Raw genomic sequence first — 17,537 nt, 5'->3', positions numbered from 1 at the left:
TAGACCCCTTTTAAATGCCATCACACTGCTCCTCCTTATCATTAGCTGGTAAAGAATTCTGGGAGGAAGAATCCTTCTCCTTTTTTCCTCATTTAAGAGATGGCTGATGATGGTCACACCTGGGATCTAAACAATCCCGTATCAAATTCCATAAGGAAAATGCATCAATCGGGGTCTTACTTGGCCCAATGGCTTTATAATGATTGCGCATTTGTTCTCCAACTTTCTGCCATGTTTCTAAGTTAACGGTCCCTTCCTCAAGAAACCAAGGGCAGACCTTCTGAATGAATTTTAAAAAATGTTCTACTTGCTTGTCATTAACCTTAGTTCCTTTACTGTTGAGCAGACTTTAACATTTGCCCATAACGGGCATTTTCCCTAGATTCTAACTGTCCCATGCTTTACTCCCGACTATCAGAAAATTGCTCCTCACTTATCTTAACTAGTGCACTCTTTATCCAGAGGAGTTCCTCACCGTCTGCTTCCCAAGTCCTCAGGTCCCTGTTCGGGCGCCAATTGCCAGGGCCAGCCTGACAGGTTGAACCGGGCTGAGGTAGGGAGGTGGGAATTGAGAAAAGAAAGAAAGACAGGAAAGTGGGATCGGGAGGACTACAGGTCATCGAGAGACTGCAGCACGTTTATTAACTGCGTAATGCCTTTTGTGCACAGAACACTGAATAGGAGGTCTGTCAAGAGGAATGTATTCTTTGTTCCTCTTAATCTCTAAGGGAGAGACAGAGCAGAAGGACAAATTCTCAGTAGAGCAAATCTCAGTAAATAGTTACAGACTTCTTGGTAAGCTATGAAAGGTTGCTCTCATTCTACTGATAACCACCATCCAAACAAGCCTGGGAAACTGTGTGGGTAGGGGACAGCCTTGCTAGTCCCTTCAGGTGCAAGGACCGTGTCAGCTTACACCTGGTCTCCAACAACATCCCACGAAGCGACCAACAGCAATCGGGCACATGACCCACATGGGAATTACTTCTGGAGCACCTGGCTCAAGGGTTTAGAAGATTGCACCCCTGAGACCCGCAAGGCACCTGCATCAGAAACCCTCGTAACAAGCTTGGGGGTCAGCAGATCTGTCCAACACACAGAGACAAGCACAGAAAGGTAACAAAATGGGGAGACAAAGAAATATTCTTCAAGTGAAAGGGCGAGAGAAGCCCCAGGAAAAGAATGAAAGAAATGGAAGCAACAGAACACCAGGTGCAGAGTTTAAAGCAATATTATAAGGACGCGCAAGGCACTTGGGGGAACAGTCTCAGCGGGAAGTTAAAAAGACATTTACTAAAAAAGACATAGAAGCCATGTAAAGGACCAGTCGGAAGTGAACAGTGTCATATTTGAAATGAAGAACACGCTGGAAGGAGCCCAGCAGGTTAGAGGAGGCGGAGGTTGGATCAACAATGGAGAGGACAGGCGAGCAGGGCAGCTGGCCCTGCGCCCAGTGTGGCAGCCAGGAAGCTGGAGGGTATGGCCTGCAACCTTGACTGACCAAATTCTCCTAACCAGGTAATGTCACTTACATATGTGGTCAATTCCATTTTCTTAAACATTTTTAATATTTTTAATTTATTGATTTTTGAGAGAGGAAGAAGAGAGAGAGAGAGAAAGAGAGAGAGAGGCAGAGAGAAACATCGGTTTGCTGTTCCATTATGTTATACATTTATTGGTTGATTCTTGTATGTGCCCTGACCAGGGATCAAACTCACAACCTTGGCAGATTGGGACAATGCTCCCACCTAATGAGCTACCTGGCCAGGGCTCGTAAACATTTGATAAGGGAGTTAACTATTTGGTTCATCCCTGCATGGGCAGACTTGTGTGTAATTTTTCTTAGCTTCCTTGACAACTCATCCCTCACATACTCATACTTAAATATACTTACACACAAAATAGCATAATGATATCAAAACTTAGTCACTCAACATTAAAGTATTCATAGTATAGACTTTTGTTTACTTCTCATGTCATTTTGTTATGCCTTCCTCTAGTTTGAGGTTATGATTTTAGTCGATGAAAGCTGGGCCCCTGACCTGTGCTCCCAAACCAGGAGGCAGCAACTGGCAGTGCCTGCTCTGCCCCTTCACCTGGGTTTTTTCTTTTAATCGACTTAATGGGGGGTATGATTCACATAAAGTACATGTATGCATCTTAACTGTCCAGGCCAGTGAGCTTTTACACATGTGGACACCATGTAACCACCACCCACTCAAGTTATAAGACATTTTCTTCACCAGAACAAGTCCGTATCTCCCTTTGCAATCTCTCCCAGGTCCTCAGAACCGCTGACCTTCTTTTGTCAGTGGAGACTAGTTTTGCCTAACCTAGAATTTCACATGAATGTGCTCTTGGGTTTAGTTTCTTTCACTTACCAGGTTTTGAGATTCACTTGTGATGTTACAGATATCTATAGTGTGTTCCTCTTTAGTGCAAATAGTTTTCCATTGCAATATATCACAATTTGTTTATCTGTGTATTTGTTGATGGATATTTGAGTTATTTTTAGTGTGGTTATTATGAATAAAGCTGCTACAAACATGTACAAGCCTTTGTATGGATATATATTTTCATTTCTCTTTTGTAAATACCTATTAGAACTGCTAGGTCCTGGGTAGACACATGTTTAATTTTATAAGAAACTATAAAACTTTTTCAAAGTTTTTGTACCATTTTATTTTTTATTTTTTATTTATTTTTTTTCAAATTTTTATTAAGGTATTATATGTGTACATATCTTACCATTGCCCCCCCCCACCCCACTCCCATACATGCCCTCACCCCCCAATGTTTTGCATCCGTTGGTTACTCTTACATGCATGCATACAAGTCCTTCAGTTGATCTCTTATTTCCACCACCTCTCCCTAAGCTTACCGCTGTAATTTGACAGTCTGTTTGATGCTTTACTGCCTCTGTAACTATTTTTTTGTTCATCAGTTTATAATGTTTTTCATTATCCCCAAATGAGTGGGATCATGTGGTATTTTTCTTTCATTGACTGGCTTATTTCACTTAGCATAATGTTCTCTAATTCCATCCAGGTGCCTACAAATGGTAGTAATTCCTTCTTTTTTATGGCAGCATAGTATTCCATTGTGTAGATGTACCATAGTTTTCTGATCCAGTCATCTGCTGATGGGCACCTAGGCTGTTTCCAAATCTTAGCTATTGTAAATTGTGCTGCTATGAACATAGGGGTGCATATATCCTTTCTGATTGGTGTTTCTGGTTTCTTAGGATATATTCCTAGGAGTGGGATTACTGGGTCAAATGGGAGTTCCATTTTCAGTTTTTTGAGGAAACTCATACTGTTCTCCACAGTGGCTGCACCAGTCTGCATTCCCACCAGCAGTGCATGAGGGTTCCTTTTTCTCCGCATCCTTGCCAACACTTGTCGTTTGTTGATTTGTTGATGATAGCCATTCTGAGAGGTGTGAGATGGTATCGCATTGTCGTTTTGCTTTGCATCTCTCGGATAATTAGTGACTTTGAGCATGTTTTCATGTGTCTCTTGGCCTTCCTTCCATCTTCTTTCAAAAAGATTCTATTTAGGTCCATTGCCCATTTTTTTATTGGATCCTTTATCTTCCTTTTATTAAGTGGTATAAGCTGCCTGTAGATGTTGGAAATTAAACCTTTATCAGTGATAGCATTTGCAAATATGTTCTCCCATACAGTGGGGTTTCTTGTTGTTTTGTTGATGGTTTCTTTTGCTGTGCAAAAGCTTTTTATTTTGATGTAGTCCCATTTGTTTATTTTCTCTTTGGCTTCCATTGCCCTAGGGGCAGTATCACTGAAAAAGTTCTTTTGGCATATGTCTGAGATTTTGCTGCCTGTGGATTCCTCTAGTATTTTTATGGTTTCCCGTCTTATATTTAAGTCCTGTATCCATTTTGAGTTTATTTTTGTGTATGGTGTAAGTTGGTGATCTAGTTTCCTTTTTTTGCATGTATCTGTCCAATTTTCCCAACACCATTTATTGAAGAGACTGTCTTGACTCCATTGTATGCTCATGCCTCCTTTGTCAAATATTAATTGCGCATATTGGTTTGGGTCGATATCTGGATTCTCTATTCTATTCCATTGATCTATATGTCTGTTCTTGTGCCAGTACCAGGCTGTTTTGAGAACAGTGGCTTGGTAATACAGCTTGAAATCTGGTATTGCGATCCCTCCTACTTTATTCTTCTTTCTCAGGATTGCTGTGGCTATTCGGGGTCTTTTTTTATTCCAGATGATTTTTGGAGAGTTCTTTCTAGGTCTGTGAAATATGCTGTTGGTATTTTAATGGGGAGTGCATTGAATCTATAGATTGCTTTGGGTAGTATGGACATTTTGATAATGTTGATTCTACCAATCCATGAACATGGTATGTTCTTCCATCTGTTTACATCTTCCTCTATCTCTTTTTTCAGTGTCCTGTAGTTTTCCGTGTATAGGTCTTTTACCTCCTTAGTTAAGTTTATTCCTAGGTATCTTAATTTTTTTGGTGCGATGGTAAATGGGAATGCTTTTTTAGTCTCTCTTTCTGTAAGTTCACTATTGGTGTATAGAAATGCCATAGATTTCTTGGCGTTAATTTTGTATCCTGCTACATTGCCGAATTCATTTATTAAGTCTGTTAGTTTTTTGATGGAGTCTTTTGGGTTTTTTATGTACAATATCATGTCATCTGCAAATAAGGACAGCTTTACTTCTTTTCCAGTTTGGATGCCTTTTATTTCTTCTTCTTATCTAATTGCAATGGCTAATACTTCCAGTACTATGTCAAACAGGAGTGGTGAGAGTGGGCATCCTTGTCTTGTTCCTGTTCTTAGGGGAAATGGTTTTAGTTTTTGCCCATTGAGTATGATGTTAGCTGTGGGTTTATCATATATAGCTTTTATTATGTTGAGGTATGATCCTTCTATTCCCACCTTGTTGAGAGTTTTTATCAAGAAAGGGTGTTGGATTTTGTCAAATGCTTTCTCTGCATCAATTGATATGACTATGTGATTTTAATCTTTCAATTTGTTTATGTGATGTATCACATTTATTGATTTTCGGATATTGTACCATCCTTGCATTCCTGGGATAAACCCTACTTGGTCATGGTGTATGATCTTTCTGATGTACTGCTGGATCCGATTTGCTAGAATTTTGTTGAGGATTTTGGCATCTACATTCATGAGGGATATTGGCCTGTAATTCTCCTTCATTGTGTTGTCTTTATCTGGTTTTGGTATTAGGGTGATGCTGGCTTCATAGAAGGAGCTTGGAAGTGTTCCTTCCTCTTGAATTTTCTGGAATAGTCTGAGGAGGATAGGTTTTAGTTCTTCCTTGAATGTTTGGTAAAACTCTCCTGTGAAGCCGTCTGGCCCCGGGCTTTTGTTTGCCGGAAGCTCTTTGATGACTGCTTCAATTTCTCCTATAGTTACTGGCATATTGAGCTGTTTAGATTCTTCTTGATTGAGTTTTGGAAGATTATATTTTTCTAGGAATATGTCCATTTCCTCCAGGTTGTCCAGTTTGTTGGAATAGAGTTGTTCGTAGTATTTTTAACAATCCTTTGTATTTCGGCGGGATCTGTTGTTATTTCACTGCTTTCATTTCTGATTTTGTTTATTTGGGTCCTCTCTCTTTGCTTCTTGGTGAGCCTGGCTAGAGGTTCATCAATCTTGTTTATCCTTTCAAAGAACCAGCTCTTGGTTTTGTTGATCTTTTGTATTGTTTCTTTGTACTCTATGTCGTTTATCTCTGCTTTGATCTTTATTATTTCCTTCCTTCTGCGTACACTGGGCTTTTCTTGTTGCTCTTTTTCTAACTCTTTGAGTTGTTGAGTTAGGTAATTTATTACCATTGTTTCTTGTTTTTTGCAGTAGGCTTGTAGAGCTATGAACTTCCCTCTCAAGACTGCTTTCGCTGTGTCCCATAGATTTTGGATTGTAGTGTTTTCATTGTCATTTGTTGCCATGATGTTTTTTATTTCTTCTTTGATCTCTCTGGTAACCCAGTCATGGTTTAATAGCATGCTGTTTAGCCTCCATGTGTTTGATTTCTTTGGGTTGTTTTTATTGTAGTTGATTTCCAGTTTTATGCCACTGTGGTCTGAGAAGATGCTTGATATGATTTCTATCTTCTTGAATTTGAGGAGACTTTGCCTGTGACCCAATATATGGTCTATCTTTGAAAATGACCCATGTGCACTTGAGAAGAATGTATATTCTGTGGCTTTGGGGTGAAATGTTCTGAAGATGTCAATTAATTCCATCTGGTCTAGTGAGTCATTTAGGATTGATGTTTCTTTGCTGATTTTTCGTTTAGAGGATTTGTCCAATGGTGACAGTGGGGTATTAAAGTCTCCTACTATGATTGTATTGCTGTCAATCTCTCCCTTGATATCCTCTAGGAGTTTTTTTTATGTATTTGGGTGCTCCTGTATTGGGTGCATATATGTTTACCAGAGATATTTCTTCTTGTTGGATTGCTCCCTTTAGTATTATAAAGTGGCCTTCCTTATCTCTTGTTATGTCCTTCAGTTTGAGATCTAATTTGTCAGATGTAAGTATTGCTACCCCAGCTTTTTTTTCAGTTCCATTTGCCTGGAAGACCTTTTTCCATCCCTTCACCCTCAGTCTATGTGTGTCTTTTTTTCTGAGGTGGGTTTCTTGTAGACAGCAGATATATGGGTCATGTTTTCTTATCCAATCCATTACCCTATGTCTTTTGATTGGGGCATTTAATCCGTTTACATTTAAAGTTATTATTGATAGGTACTTATTTGTCGCCATTCCTATTCTTTACACCTGTGTTCCTTCTTCGCTTCCTATTTCTTTTTTTTTTTTTTTTTTTTTTTTTTTTTTTTTTTTTACAGCAGACCCTTTAGCATTTCTTGCATTGCTGGTTTGGTGGTAATAAATTCCCTTAGTCCTTTTTTGTCTGTGAAGCTCCTGATTTCACCTTCAATTTTGATTGATAGCCTTGCTGGGTACAGTATTCTTGGATTCAGACCCTTCCTTTGCATGACTTTGTATATTTCATTCCATTCCTTTCTGGCCTGATGAGTTTCTGTTGAGAAATCAGTTGCTAGTCTGATGGGGGTTCCTTTGTATGTAACTTTCTGTCTCTCTCTTGCCGCTTTTAAGATTCTTACTTTGTCGTTGGTGTTTGCCAATTTAATTATAATGTGCCTTGGCGTCGGTCTTTTGGGGTTCATTTTGCTTGAGACTCTGTGAGCTTCTTGGATTTGTGTGGGTTTTTTCTTCTCTATATCAGGGAAATTTTCTGTCATTATTTCTTCAAAGAGGTTTTCTATTCCTTGCTCAGCTTCCTTTCCTTCTGGAACCCCTATTATGCGTATGTTGTTTTGTTTCGTGTTGTCCCAAAGTTCCCTTAGGCTCTCCTCCTGCCTTTTAATTTTTTTTTCTAGAAGTTGCTCTACTTGGGTATTTTTTCCCATCTTGTCTTCTAGCTCACTGATGTGGTCCTCTTCTTCTTCTAGTCTACTCTTGATGCTTTCTATTGAGTTCTTTACAGCAGCGATGTCATTTTTCATTTCTTCTTGGTTCTTCTTCATTTCCTCTTGGTTCTTGCTCATATTGTCGAATTTGTCTTCCATTCTTTTCAGCCACCTTATGACCATTTCTCTGAATTCTTTTTCTGGAAGGTTGCTTGCTTCCATTTCGTTTACTTCCTTTTCTGGTGATGCCTGCTTTTCTTTCATATGCGGGCTGTGTCTTTGTCTCCCCACGGTCTCTCTTCTCTGGGTGTCTGGTTATGTAGTTCTCTCTCTCCTGCGTTGATTTAAAGGCACAAAATACAGCACTACCGGGTACAACACACAAGGCACTGAACAGAAATGTATTCACGATATTAATAACCTCCAATAAAGGTGACCACCAGAGAAAGGCAAATTAGGGGATAGGAGAAAAAGAAGAAGAGGAAAAAGAAAGAAAGAAGAAGAAAAAAAGAGGAGTGTCAAAATGAAATTGGGAAAAGGGAAAAAAAGAAGAAAAAAAAGTAAGAGAGACAAGAAAGAGACTAAGAGAGAAAGGGAACCAGACTATATATATTGGGGATAAAGCTCCAATAGAACAATCACTTATCCCAGCCAATGCCAGCAACAAGTACCTGGGGATTAATACAAACTACAACACCAACTAATATTGAGTGAGGCAAGGGAAAACAGAAGCACTAAACAAACAAAAAAATAAACAAAAGAAGAATAAGCAAAACAATCTCACAAAAAAGCATAAAAATTCGATATAATCTACATTCAAGCGAACAACAACAAAAGGACAGAGAGAAAAACAATTTTTTGGATAGTTAAGACAGCGAAGAGAGAGGTGTGTATGGACTTGGAGCAGGGGATTGGAGATTAGATATATAAGTAGGGTGAAATTTTAACAGGGGGTAAACAGAAAGAATAGGGAAAATCTAAAGCAGGAAAGGGGTAAGATAAACAGGACACCGAAAAGGGAAAAGTGAGGAAGAGAGTGATGGCATAGAGGTAGAGTTGAGATAGAGTAAAATGATGCTAAAGGAAAGATAAAAATAGAATGTAGAACATTAATCCCAAAACAAAATGAAGAGAAAATAAAATGACACTTAAAAAAAAAAAAGATAAAATAGCAGTAGTAATAATACAGATTAAAAATAAAAATGTAATAATTAAAAAGGTAAAATCAAGTGAGAAAAAAAGAAAAAAAATTAGTTTCTTGAGTAAAAGATGCAAAAAATGAAAATAAAAAAATAAAAAATAAAAATAAATGTGGAGTAGTGAAGGTCATTCACTTCCTCTGTTGTTCTGTTTGGCACGCCTGTTTCTCAGTCTGGACAGTATTGCAGTTCCCTGTGTTCCACTGCTCTTCAGTGTTGTAAGCCAGTCCTGATTTTAAGCAGGCGGTGTGTCTTAATTCCTATTCCCTTATTTTTGATTACACAAGAGTCAATTTGTGATTCAGCCCCTGGGTGGCAGTGTTTCTGGATTGACTTCCGGGTCTATCTATGGCCTCTCTAGGGAGTGTTAGAGCCTTCTTTCCCTGTGGCACTCACTACCGGTTTGTGGGAGTGGGCTGCCTCAGAGCTGGCTCTCCGATGGTCACTCCCTGCTCCAATCCCCAGGTTCCAGAAAAACAACTTTCCCCTGCAGTCTCCCAGGGTGTCCCCAACTGGGTGATCCTATGTATTGGGCTTAGTAATCAGAAGCAAGAATTTCAAGAGGAAAAAGCCCAAGTGTGCGCACACCGGGGCTGCGCGTAAGTCTAGCACACCCCTGAAATTCTTAGGGTGTCCCTGCACTTCAGATCAAAATGGGTTGCTTTTTAGAGAGCCCTTCTGTTAGCAGCTCTGAGGACCCCCTTCCACATTCACAGATCACGCCAGCCCCAACAGCCACGGATTTTTCTAGGCACAGACTTCCCTGGTCCTCCAGCTCCCGCAAAACGCGCGTTCCTCTCTCCTGCCGGGACCAGAGACCTCACCTTATCCCAGGCGAAATCTGACCTTTCCGTGGTGGAGTGTAGAGCTCCTCTGAACCCGTGTGTTTGCGCCAATTGGGGAGCGTTGTTCTGGGGCTCGCAGCTGTTCCGTGGGTGCCGCAGTTGTGGATTCTCAGGCTTCCGATAAGCTCCACTTTCCGGTTCCAGATGGCGGCGACTCCGCGTCCAAGCCCGCAGCTCCGGGAGGGGACCCAGCCGCAGTGGGAGCTGCCAGGTCAGGGTAACCCCATCTAGCAGTCCCCCACCTTCTTCTGGAGTTCAGCTGTCCCCCAACTTGCCAACAAACACTCCTAGTGCGACCCTCAGCTGTTCTTTCTTTCTGCTCCGGGACAAGGCTCGGAACACGTCTGTCTATTCCGCCGCCATTTTTTCTCCCCGTTTTTGTACCATTTTAAATTCCCATTACCAGTGATGAGAATTTCAATTTCTTCCACATTCTCAGGAAAACATGGTATTGTCAGTTTTTATTGGATCTGTCATTATGGCTTAAATTGTATTTTTTAAGACTAATGAAATTAAAACCTTTTCTCCTGCTTTTTTGGCTGTTTTATGTTTCTTCTTTGAAGTCTTCAGGCCATTTTTTAAAAATTGTGTTATTTTCCTTTGTATTCTTTATAAGAATTCTTTATATATTGACACTAATACTTTGTCAAATATATGTATTATGAATGTTGATTCTGAGCACAGAAATTAACTAATTGAAAACAGAAAATCAATAGAAAAATCAAAAGTTGGTTCTTTGCAAAGATGAATTAGCTGCTATCGAAGTCTTCCTTTATCTCCCCTCCCCTCCCGGCAGGACCCATTCCCCAGGCAGTCATTACCTCCCAGGCACTGCGCCCTCCCTCAGGGCTGCCTGGACCTTCTTTCTCCTTCACCACTCTTTCCTTTCAGATCTCGCATCCTCGGCTCAGAAAGACAAAGCCTTGCATTAGTTAAAACTTTCCCGCCGGTCATTCCTCGGGCCTCTCCCTGTATCTAGTCCTGGGAGAGAGTCAGGAGCTTCAGCGTCGCCTTGGTTTCCCCGCGGGTTTATCCTTAGAGAACCGGGGTTTGGAACAGTGCTCTCTTGTTCTCTCTGAAACCCATGAGGACGATCACACACCAGTCCTTCGCCCTTTCCTCCCTCACAGCGGGACCTGGTGGGAGGCGGATTCAGGGCCCGGGCAGTGCAGGCGCATCAGCGCAGCCCCGTCCAGGAGATGGGGTCCCTGCAGTAGATGCCCCTGTCTTCCAGGCTGACAGTTGACTTTTTGTCGCCACTCACTGATCGAGAGCCAACTGTGTGCTAAGCATTAGTAAGACTCTGAGAAGCTGCGTTTGACTTTTAAAAAGGACGTATTTGCACAACTACACCCTGAGACAGCAAGGCCTGCCTCCTGGGCATTCTGGTTGGAGCTCAGACATTAAACCCTCGTGCATCTACACACAAGTAGGGAAATGTGTCTCCCTTACGTAAGGGACAAGTGAGGTCCAGGAGAGGGGGGCCACCCCTAACCATGTACCCACAGAGTCAGAGCTCCTGTCTAGTCAGGACACAGGCCCCATCGGAGCTCCTGACACGCCACATCTGTGGGTGCGGGGGCCTAGTTCCCAGGAAAAGCAGAGCTCCTGCAGTAAACTGGGCTGCAAGACCACCAGTTCCCTGGAGGAGGGGGCCTGAGTCCCGGCCCCCCACCTCACCCCATGGCCTGAGTCTGTACATCTTCGTGGACAGGGCCACCTCATGCAGCGCCCTGCCTGCGGATGGTCCAGCCTTGCGTCCAGCACTCTCTTCAGACTCGCTCCTTGCCACCCGAGCAATGCCAGAGCCTCCTCCTACCTGCCACCTCCCCCCGGGGCCACTGCTCACGGGAAAGGCTCACGACTGTGGGTACCAGGCAGACGGGGAGAAGTGGCTGGTGCTCTGGCCAATATCACCACCACACGTTTCTCCGTAAATCAATGCCCGTTCGGGGTCCTGCGGAAACCTCCAGACGGGGCCAGCCGACAGCTTCGTGCTTGGACCTTTTGAAGGCAGAGAGAATGCTAAGCCTTTTCCAGGCCCAGCACCAGGCTGCGTGGGGACGCCATGTGCCCTTGACCAGAATCTAACCCGGGACCCTTCAGTCCGCAGGCCGAGCCTCTATCCACTGAGCCAAACCAGCCAGGCGGAAGCGAATGTTTAATAACACACCCGGGGGCACTCTGAGGCAGCAAGCACAGCAGCGGGCATTGGGAAACAATTGGTGCACCTCAGAGCTCCGGATCAATGAAGAGACAGCTGGGTTGGCCTCCCTGCACCTTGGATGGCGATTCTGGCATTTAGACTATTCTGAGTTGTCCTGTTATAACGCCCACATCACAGGATGCTTAGATCACCAACTCTGCTCCCTCCCAGCCCCCCAGAGCAGGAGCTGGCTGGAGCAGCACACAGCCAGTGAGTGTGAAACACGGAGAGGCTTTGAACAAATGGCATTTCCCCTAACCAGGTCTCAACAGCCCTTTAAAAACGCAACAGAGCCAGGAGAACCAAGATGGCAGTGTAAGCAAATGCCTGAACTCGCTGCCCCACAACCACATCAAAATTACAACTAAAACACAGAACACCACCAGAACCGCTGGAAAGCTGGCTGAGTGGAAGTCCTACAACCAGAGAGGTAAAGAAGCGAGCGCGCTGAGACTGGTGGGAGGTGCGGAGGCGGCAGAGCAGGCTGGTCCAGCGCCCACGTGGCCGCTTTTTTAATCGGGAGGGAGGTCGCCTCTGTGGAGGCCACCCGCCCGGGGGAGCCAGGGGTCCCAGCCCACACCAGCCCCAGCCCAGGCTCCCGGAGCTGGAAAAGAAGTCCCTACGGGCAGTAAGAACTATGAACCGTAAAAGCCAGTGCAGATTGGGGCTGTGTGACACACAGGCTGCTGGAGACCCAGCTGCTCCTCTGAAAAGGCCGGCACCACAAACTGAATTTACAAGCTTCCTCTCAGCTCCAGTGCTGGGCGAGGCTCTGGGGGACCCAGACACATACGGGGAGAAACTGGACTGTCTGGCATTGGGGCGGGAACTTGGGGGCGGCTTTCTTCCAGACAGAGGTGCTCGCAGTGGTCATTGTTCCCGTGCAGGGACCTCTCCAGTTGCAGGGCTGACTGGCAGCCATTTCTGTTTGCTCTGCCCTGGTGATTCCCTGAGACCCCACCCCACCCAATTTACAACCCCACCCAAGCTGTGTGCAGCGGGTTTCGCATATAAAAGGCCTGTCCTTTCTTAGGCTTAAAACCTGTCAAACAAACTGCAGCTGGGTCAGGGATCCCCAACCCTATCAATAAAAGGCCCAAGGCCCAGCACCAGCACTAGCCTGCCTTGCTTCACAGCTGGGCCTCATCTGGGCATTTTCAAACCCCATACAAAGAGGAGGAATCTGCAGATCTCTCTGTAGCTCCTGCTGGGTGGCCCCAAGCACTGGCTGACTTTGCACCTCCCTGGAGACCCAAGAGCCACTGTACCCAGTGGTCAGTGTGAGACCATACCAGATTACAATTCTACACATCCATTAGTGACAAACTCAAGGGGCAGACTCAGTGAGCACCAACGCCCCACTGAAGCAAGTCCTGGCCCATAAGGGAGTCTCCAGCACAGCAGTCCTCCCACTGTAATCCCAGATGGTCCCCATAGCCAACATGCCTGGAGGTCAATTCCTCCCAATGACACCAACAGCAATCAAGGCTCAACTACAACAAGACTGTGCACACAGCCCACAAAGGGGTGCACCAAGAGTGTCCACCCCAGGTGATTGGGGAGGCTGAGCCACTGGGCCCTCTAGGACACCTGGTACACAAAGCCACTCTATCAACTCAAGGAGACTTAGCGGCTCTACCCAATACATAGAAACAAACACAGGGAAACAACCAAAATGCAGAGACAAAGAAACATGTCACAAATGGAAGAAAGCAAACTAATGGATATAGAATTCAAAACCAGAGTTATAAGGTTACTCAAGAATCTTCTAGAAACCTCCAAGGGACTTAGTGAGACTTTCAAGGATCTTAGTGAGAATGCCAAAAAAATGGAAAAGACCAGTCAGAAATTAAGCATACACTGACTGACATAAAGAATAATATACAGGGATTCAATAATAGACTAGAGCAGTGGTCGGCAAACTCATTAGTCAACAGAGCCAAATATTAACAGTACAACGATTGAAATTTCTTTTGAGAGCCAAATTTTTTAAACTTAAACTTCTTCTAACACCACTTCTTCAAAATAGACTTGCCCAGGCCGTGGTATTTTGTGGATGGGCCACACTCAAGGGGCCAAAGAGCCACATGTGGCTCACGAGCCGCGGTTTGCCGACCACTGGACTACAGGATCCCAAGAATCAAACCAATGATTTGAAATATGAGGAAGCAAAAAACACCCAACTAGAAGAGCAAAAAGAAAAAAGAATCCAAAAATATGAAGATAGTCTAAGGAGCCTTTGGGACAACTTCAAGTGTACCAACATCTGAATTATGAGCATGCCTGAAGATAAGAGAGAGCAAGATATTGAAAACCTATTTGAGGAAATAAAGACAGAAAGCTTCCCCTGACAGGTGAAAGAAATAGACCTACAAGTCCAGGAAGCAAGAGAACCCCAAACAAGACGAACCCAAAGAGGACCAAACATACACATATCATCATTAAAATGCCAAGAGCAACAGACAAAGAGAGAATATTAAAAGCAGCAAAAGAAAAGCAGTTGGTTACCTACAAGAAAGTGCCCATAAGACTGTCATCTGATTTCTCAGCAGAAACTATGCAGGCGAGAAGGGAGTGGCAAGAAATATTCAAAGTGATGAATAGCAAGAACCTACTACCAAGATTACTCTGCCCAGCAAAGCTATCATTCAGAATTGAAGGTCAGATAAAGAGCTTCACAGATAAGAAAAAGCTAAAGGAGTTCATCACCACCAAACCAGTATTATATGAAATGCTGAAGGAATTCTTTAAGAAGAGGAAAAAGAAGAAAATAGTAAAGATAAAAAATATGAACAACAAAGTGGCAACAAATACATATCTGTCAACAATTGAATCTAAAAATCAAATGAATAATAAATCTGATGAACAGGATAAACTGGTGAATGGAATAGAATCAGAGGCATGGAAATGAAACAGACTGACTATTCTCAGAGGGAAGGGACTGTGGGGAGGGGGGCGAGAAGAGATTAAAAAAGATTTTATATGCATATATGTATTACCTATGGGCACAGACAATAGGGTGGCAAGGGCCTGGAGCAGGGTGGGAACCAGGTGGAGGGGAGCTATGGGGGAAAAAAGAGGGACTTCTGTAATAATCTATAATAATAAAAGCCTAAGCGACCATTGCAACCGAACGGACGACCAAATTGGCTGCGTGGGGTGACCAGGCCGGCAGGGGAGTCAGTGAGGGACGACCAAACGACTGAGCAGCAGGCTGTGTGGGGCAACCAGGCTGGCAGGGGGGTCAGTTGGGGGCAACCAGGCTGGCAGGGGGGGCAGTAAGGGGCAACCAGGCCAGCAGGAGAGGGAGCAGTTAAGGGTGACCAGGCTGGCAGGGGGGACAATTTGGGGTGACCAGGCTGGCAGTGGGGACAGTTGGGGGTGACCAGGCCAGCAGGGTGGGCAGTAAGGGGTGACCAGGCCGACAGGAGGGGCAGTTGGGGGCAATCAGGCAGGCAGGCAGGTGAGCAGTTAGGAAGCAGTGGTCCCAGATTGTGAGAGGGATCCCGTATTGGAGAGGGTTCAGGCTGGGCTGAGGGGAGCCCCCCCCCCCACGCCCCGTGTATGAATTTCATGCACCAGACCTCTAGTTTCAACAATAAAGATTAATTTTAAAAAATGCAACAGAGCCAACTGTATTTTTAATCATATCTCTCTACTCCCTTCCTAGCTCCCCACTATCCCATGTGGCTCCCTCTAGTGGTCCTAGAACATAAAGTTCCAAAAATGCTGAGCACATGCCCAAACCAGCACCTTCATAGATATGTCTGTTTGCTTTTAATATTGCACGGTTAAAATAAAAACTTCAATAAGAAGATAATAGTGAAAACCTGAAACACTCATCAGAAAGATTATATGCACCCCTATGTTCATAGCAGCACAATTTACAATGGCTAAGACTTGGAAACAGCCTAAGTGCCCATCAGCAGATGATTGGATAAAAAAAACTATGGTACATCTACTCAATGGAATACTACCCAGCAATAAAAAAGAAAGAACTCTTACCATCTGCAACAGCATAGAAGGACCTGTAGAGTATCATGCTAAGTGAAATAAGCCAGTCAGAGAAAGATAAATATCACATGATCTCACTCATATGTAGAATCTAATGAACCAAATAAACTGATGATCAAAAATAGACCCAGAGTCATAGAAGCATGAACAAACTTGAACCTCAGAGGGAAGACAGGGGAGGGTGGGTGGGAAGAGATCAACCAATGAATTTGTATGCATATATGCATAACCCATGGACACTGACATGCTTTAGTTAATGCATTCCTATTCCAAACATTAAAGTAAAAACATGTACAGCAGCTCCTCGGACATTCCTCACAGCCTGGCCCCCAAGCGCCAGTCCTCGCTCCCACCTCAACGAAGAAACCAAAACTGCCTCCAGCCCCCAGGCCAGAGAAGAAGCCGACCCCTCAGGACATGCCAAAGCGGGGAAAAGAACAGCAAGAAGCGATTGAACATGTTGGTGAAGCACAAAACGAAATAGACAGACTTCATGAACAAGCCAGTGAGGAGATTTTGAAAGTAGAACAGAAACATAACAAACTCCGCCAACCATTTTTTTTGAAGAGGTCAGAATTGACCGCCAAAATCCAACGTTTGGGGTAACAACATTTGTCCACCATCCACAGTGTCTGCACTGCTTGGGGAAGAGGATGAAGAGGCGTGGCATTGTTTGACAAGAGTTGAAGGGACAGAATTTGAAGATATTAAATCAGGTTAGAGAATAGATTTTTATTTTGATGAAAATACTTCGGAAATAAAATTCTCTCAAAGAGTTTCATCTGAATGAGGGTGGTGATCCATCTCAAAGTCCACTGAAATCAAATGGAAATCTGGGAAGGTTTGATGAAACGTTCAAGTCAAACACAGAATAAGGCCCGCAGGAAGAGACCATGAGGAACCAGAGAGCTTCTTGACCTGGTTTAGTGGCCATTCTGACGCAGGTGCAGATGAGTTGGGAGAAGTCATCAAAGATGACATTTGGCTACATCCATTGCAGTACTACTTGGTTCCTGACATGGATGATGAAGAAGGGGAAGGGGAAGAAGAAGATGATGATGATGATGAAGAGGAAGGGTTGGAAGATATTGATGAAGAAGGGGATGAGGATGAAGGGGAAGAAGATGAAGATGATGATGAGGGGGGAGGAAGATGAAGGAGAACATGACTAATGAACACTGATGGATTCCAAGCTTTTTTAGTTTTCTCCAGTCCCTGGGAGCAAGTTGCAGTCTTTTTTTCTTTTTCTTTTTTTCCCTCTTGTGCTCAGCTGCCCTGTTTTTGAGGTCTCTCTTCTCTCCTTTACACCATGGTTCTCAGCTTCCTTTGGCGGGGGTGGTGTTCCTTGAGCAGAATACAGTGGGAAAAGAATCTTTGCCCCTTTCTGTTCCAAATTCATTTTTATCCCTTCCTGTCTCAAGAAAAACTGAATGGAACCAACACCACCGTGCTCTGTGGGAAACAGAAACACCTGTGCTCCCTTAGCTCTGCTGGGAGCTGGAGGTCGCGAGGCCCCTGGTAGGGCGTAGAATTCTCGCTTTACCTCCTTTCTCTGTATATTGGGCTCAGAGGTTACACTGTGTCTCTATGTGAACATGGACAGTTAGCGTTTACCAACATGTATCCGTCTACTTTCTCTTGTTTAGGAAAAAAACAAAACTTAAAAAAGGGGGGGTGCATTATAGAAGGTCAGCAAAGGGTGGGTTTGAGACGTTTGGTGGGTTAAGTGGACATTTTGACAACATGGCCCCTCCTTTGGCATGTTTAACTGTGATGTTTAACGGACATCCTTGCAGTCTAAGATGATACTTTTCAAATAAAATTCTCT

At 43.8% G+C, this 17,537-nt stretch overlaps 1 pseudogene across 1 annotated transcript; it reads left to right on the top strand.

Moving 5' to 3' along the window:
- The first annotated feature begins 15,998 nt into the window (after window positions 1-15,998).
- Window positions 15,999-16,881, top strand: LOC308238191 (protein SET-like; annotated as a pseudogene). Its single transcript has one exon. The product of its transcript is annotated as a protein SET-like (transcript).
- Window positions 16,882-17,537: the final 656 nt, after the last annotated feature.

Source organism: Plecotus auritus, assembly GCF_963455305.1.
Source record: "Plecotus auritus genome assembly, chromosome: 13".
NCBI classification, from domain to species: Eukaryota; Metazoa; Chordata; class Mammalia; order Chiroptera; family Vespertilionidae; genus Plecotus; species Plecotus auritus.
Note: the sequence above shows the minus strand (reverse complement) of the source record. Positions and strands in the feature narration are given on the sequence as shown.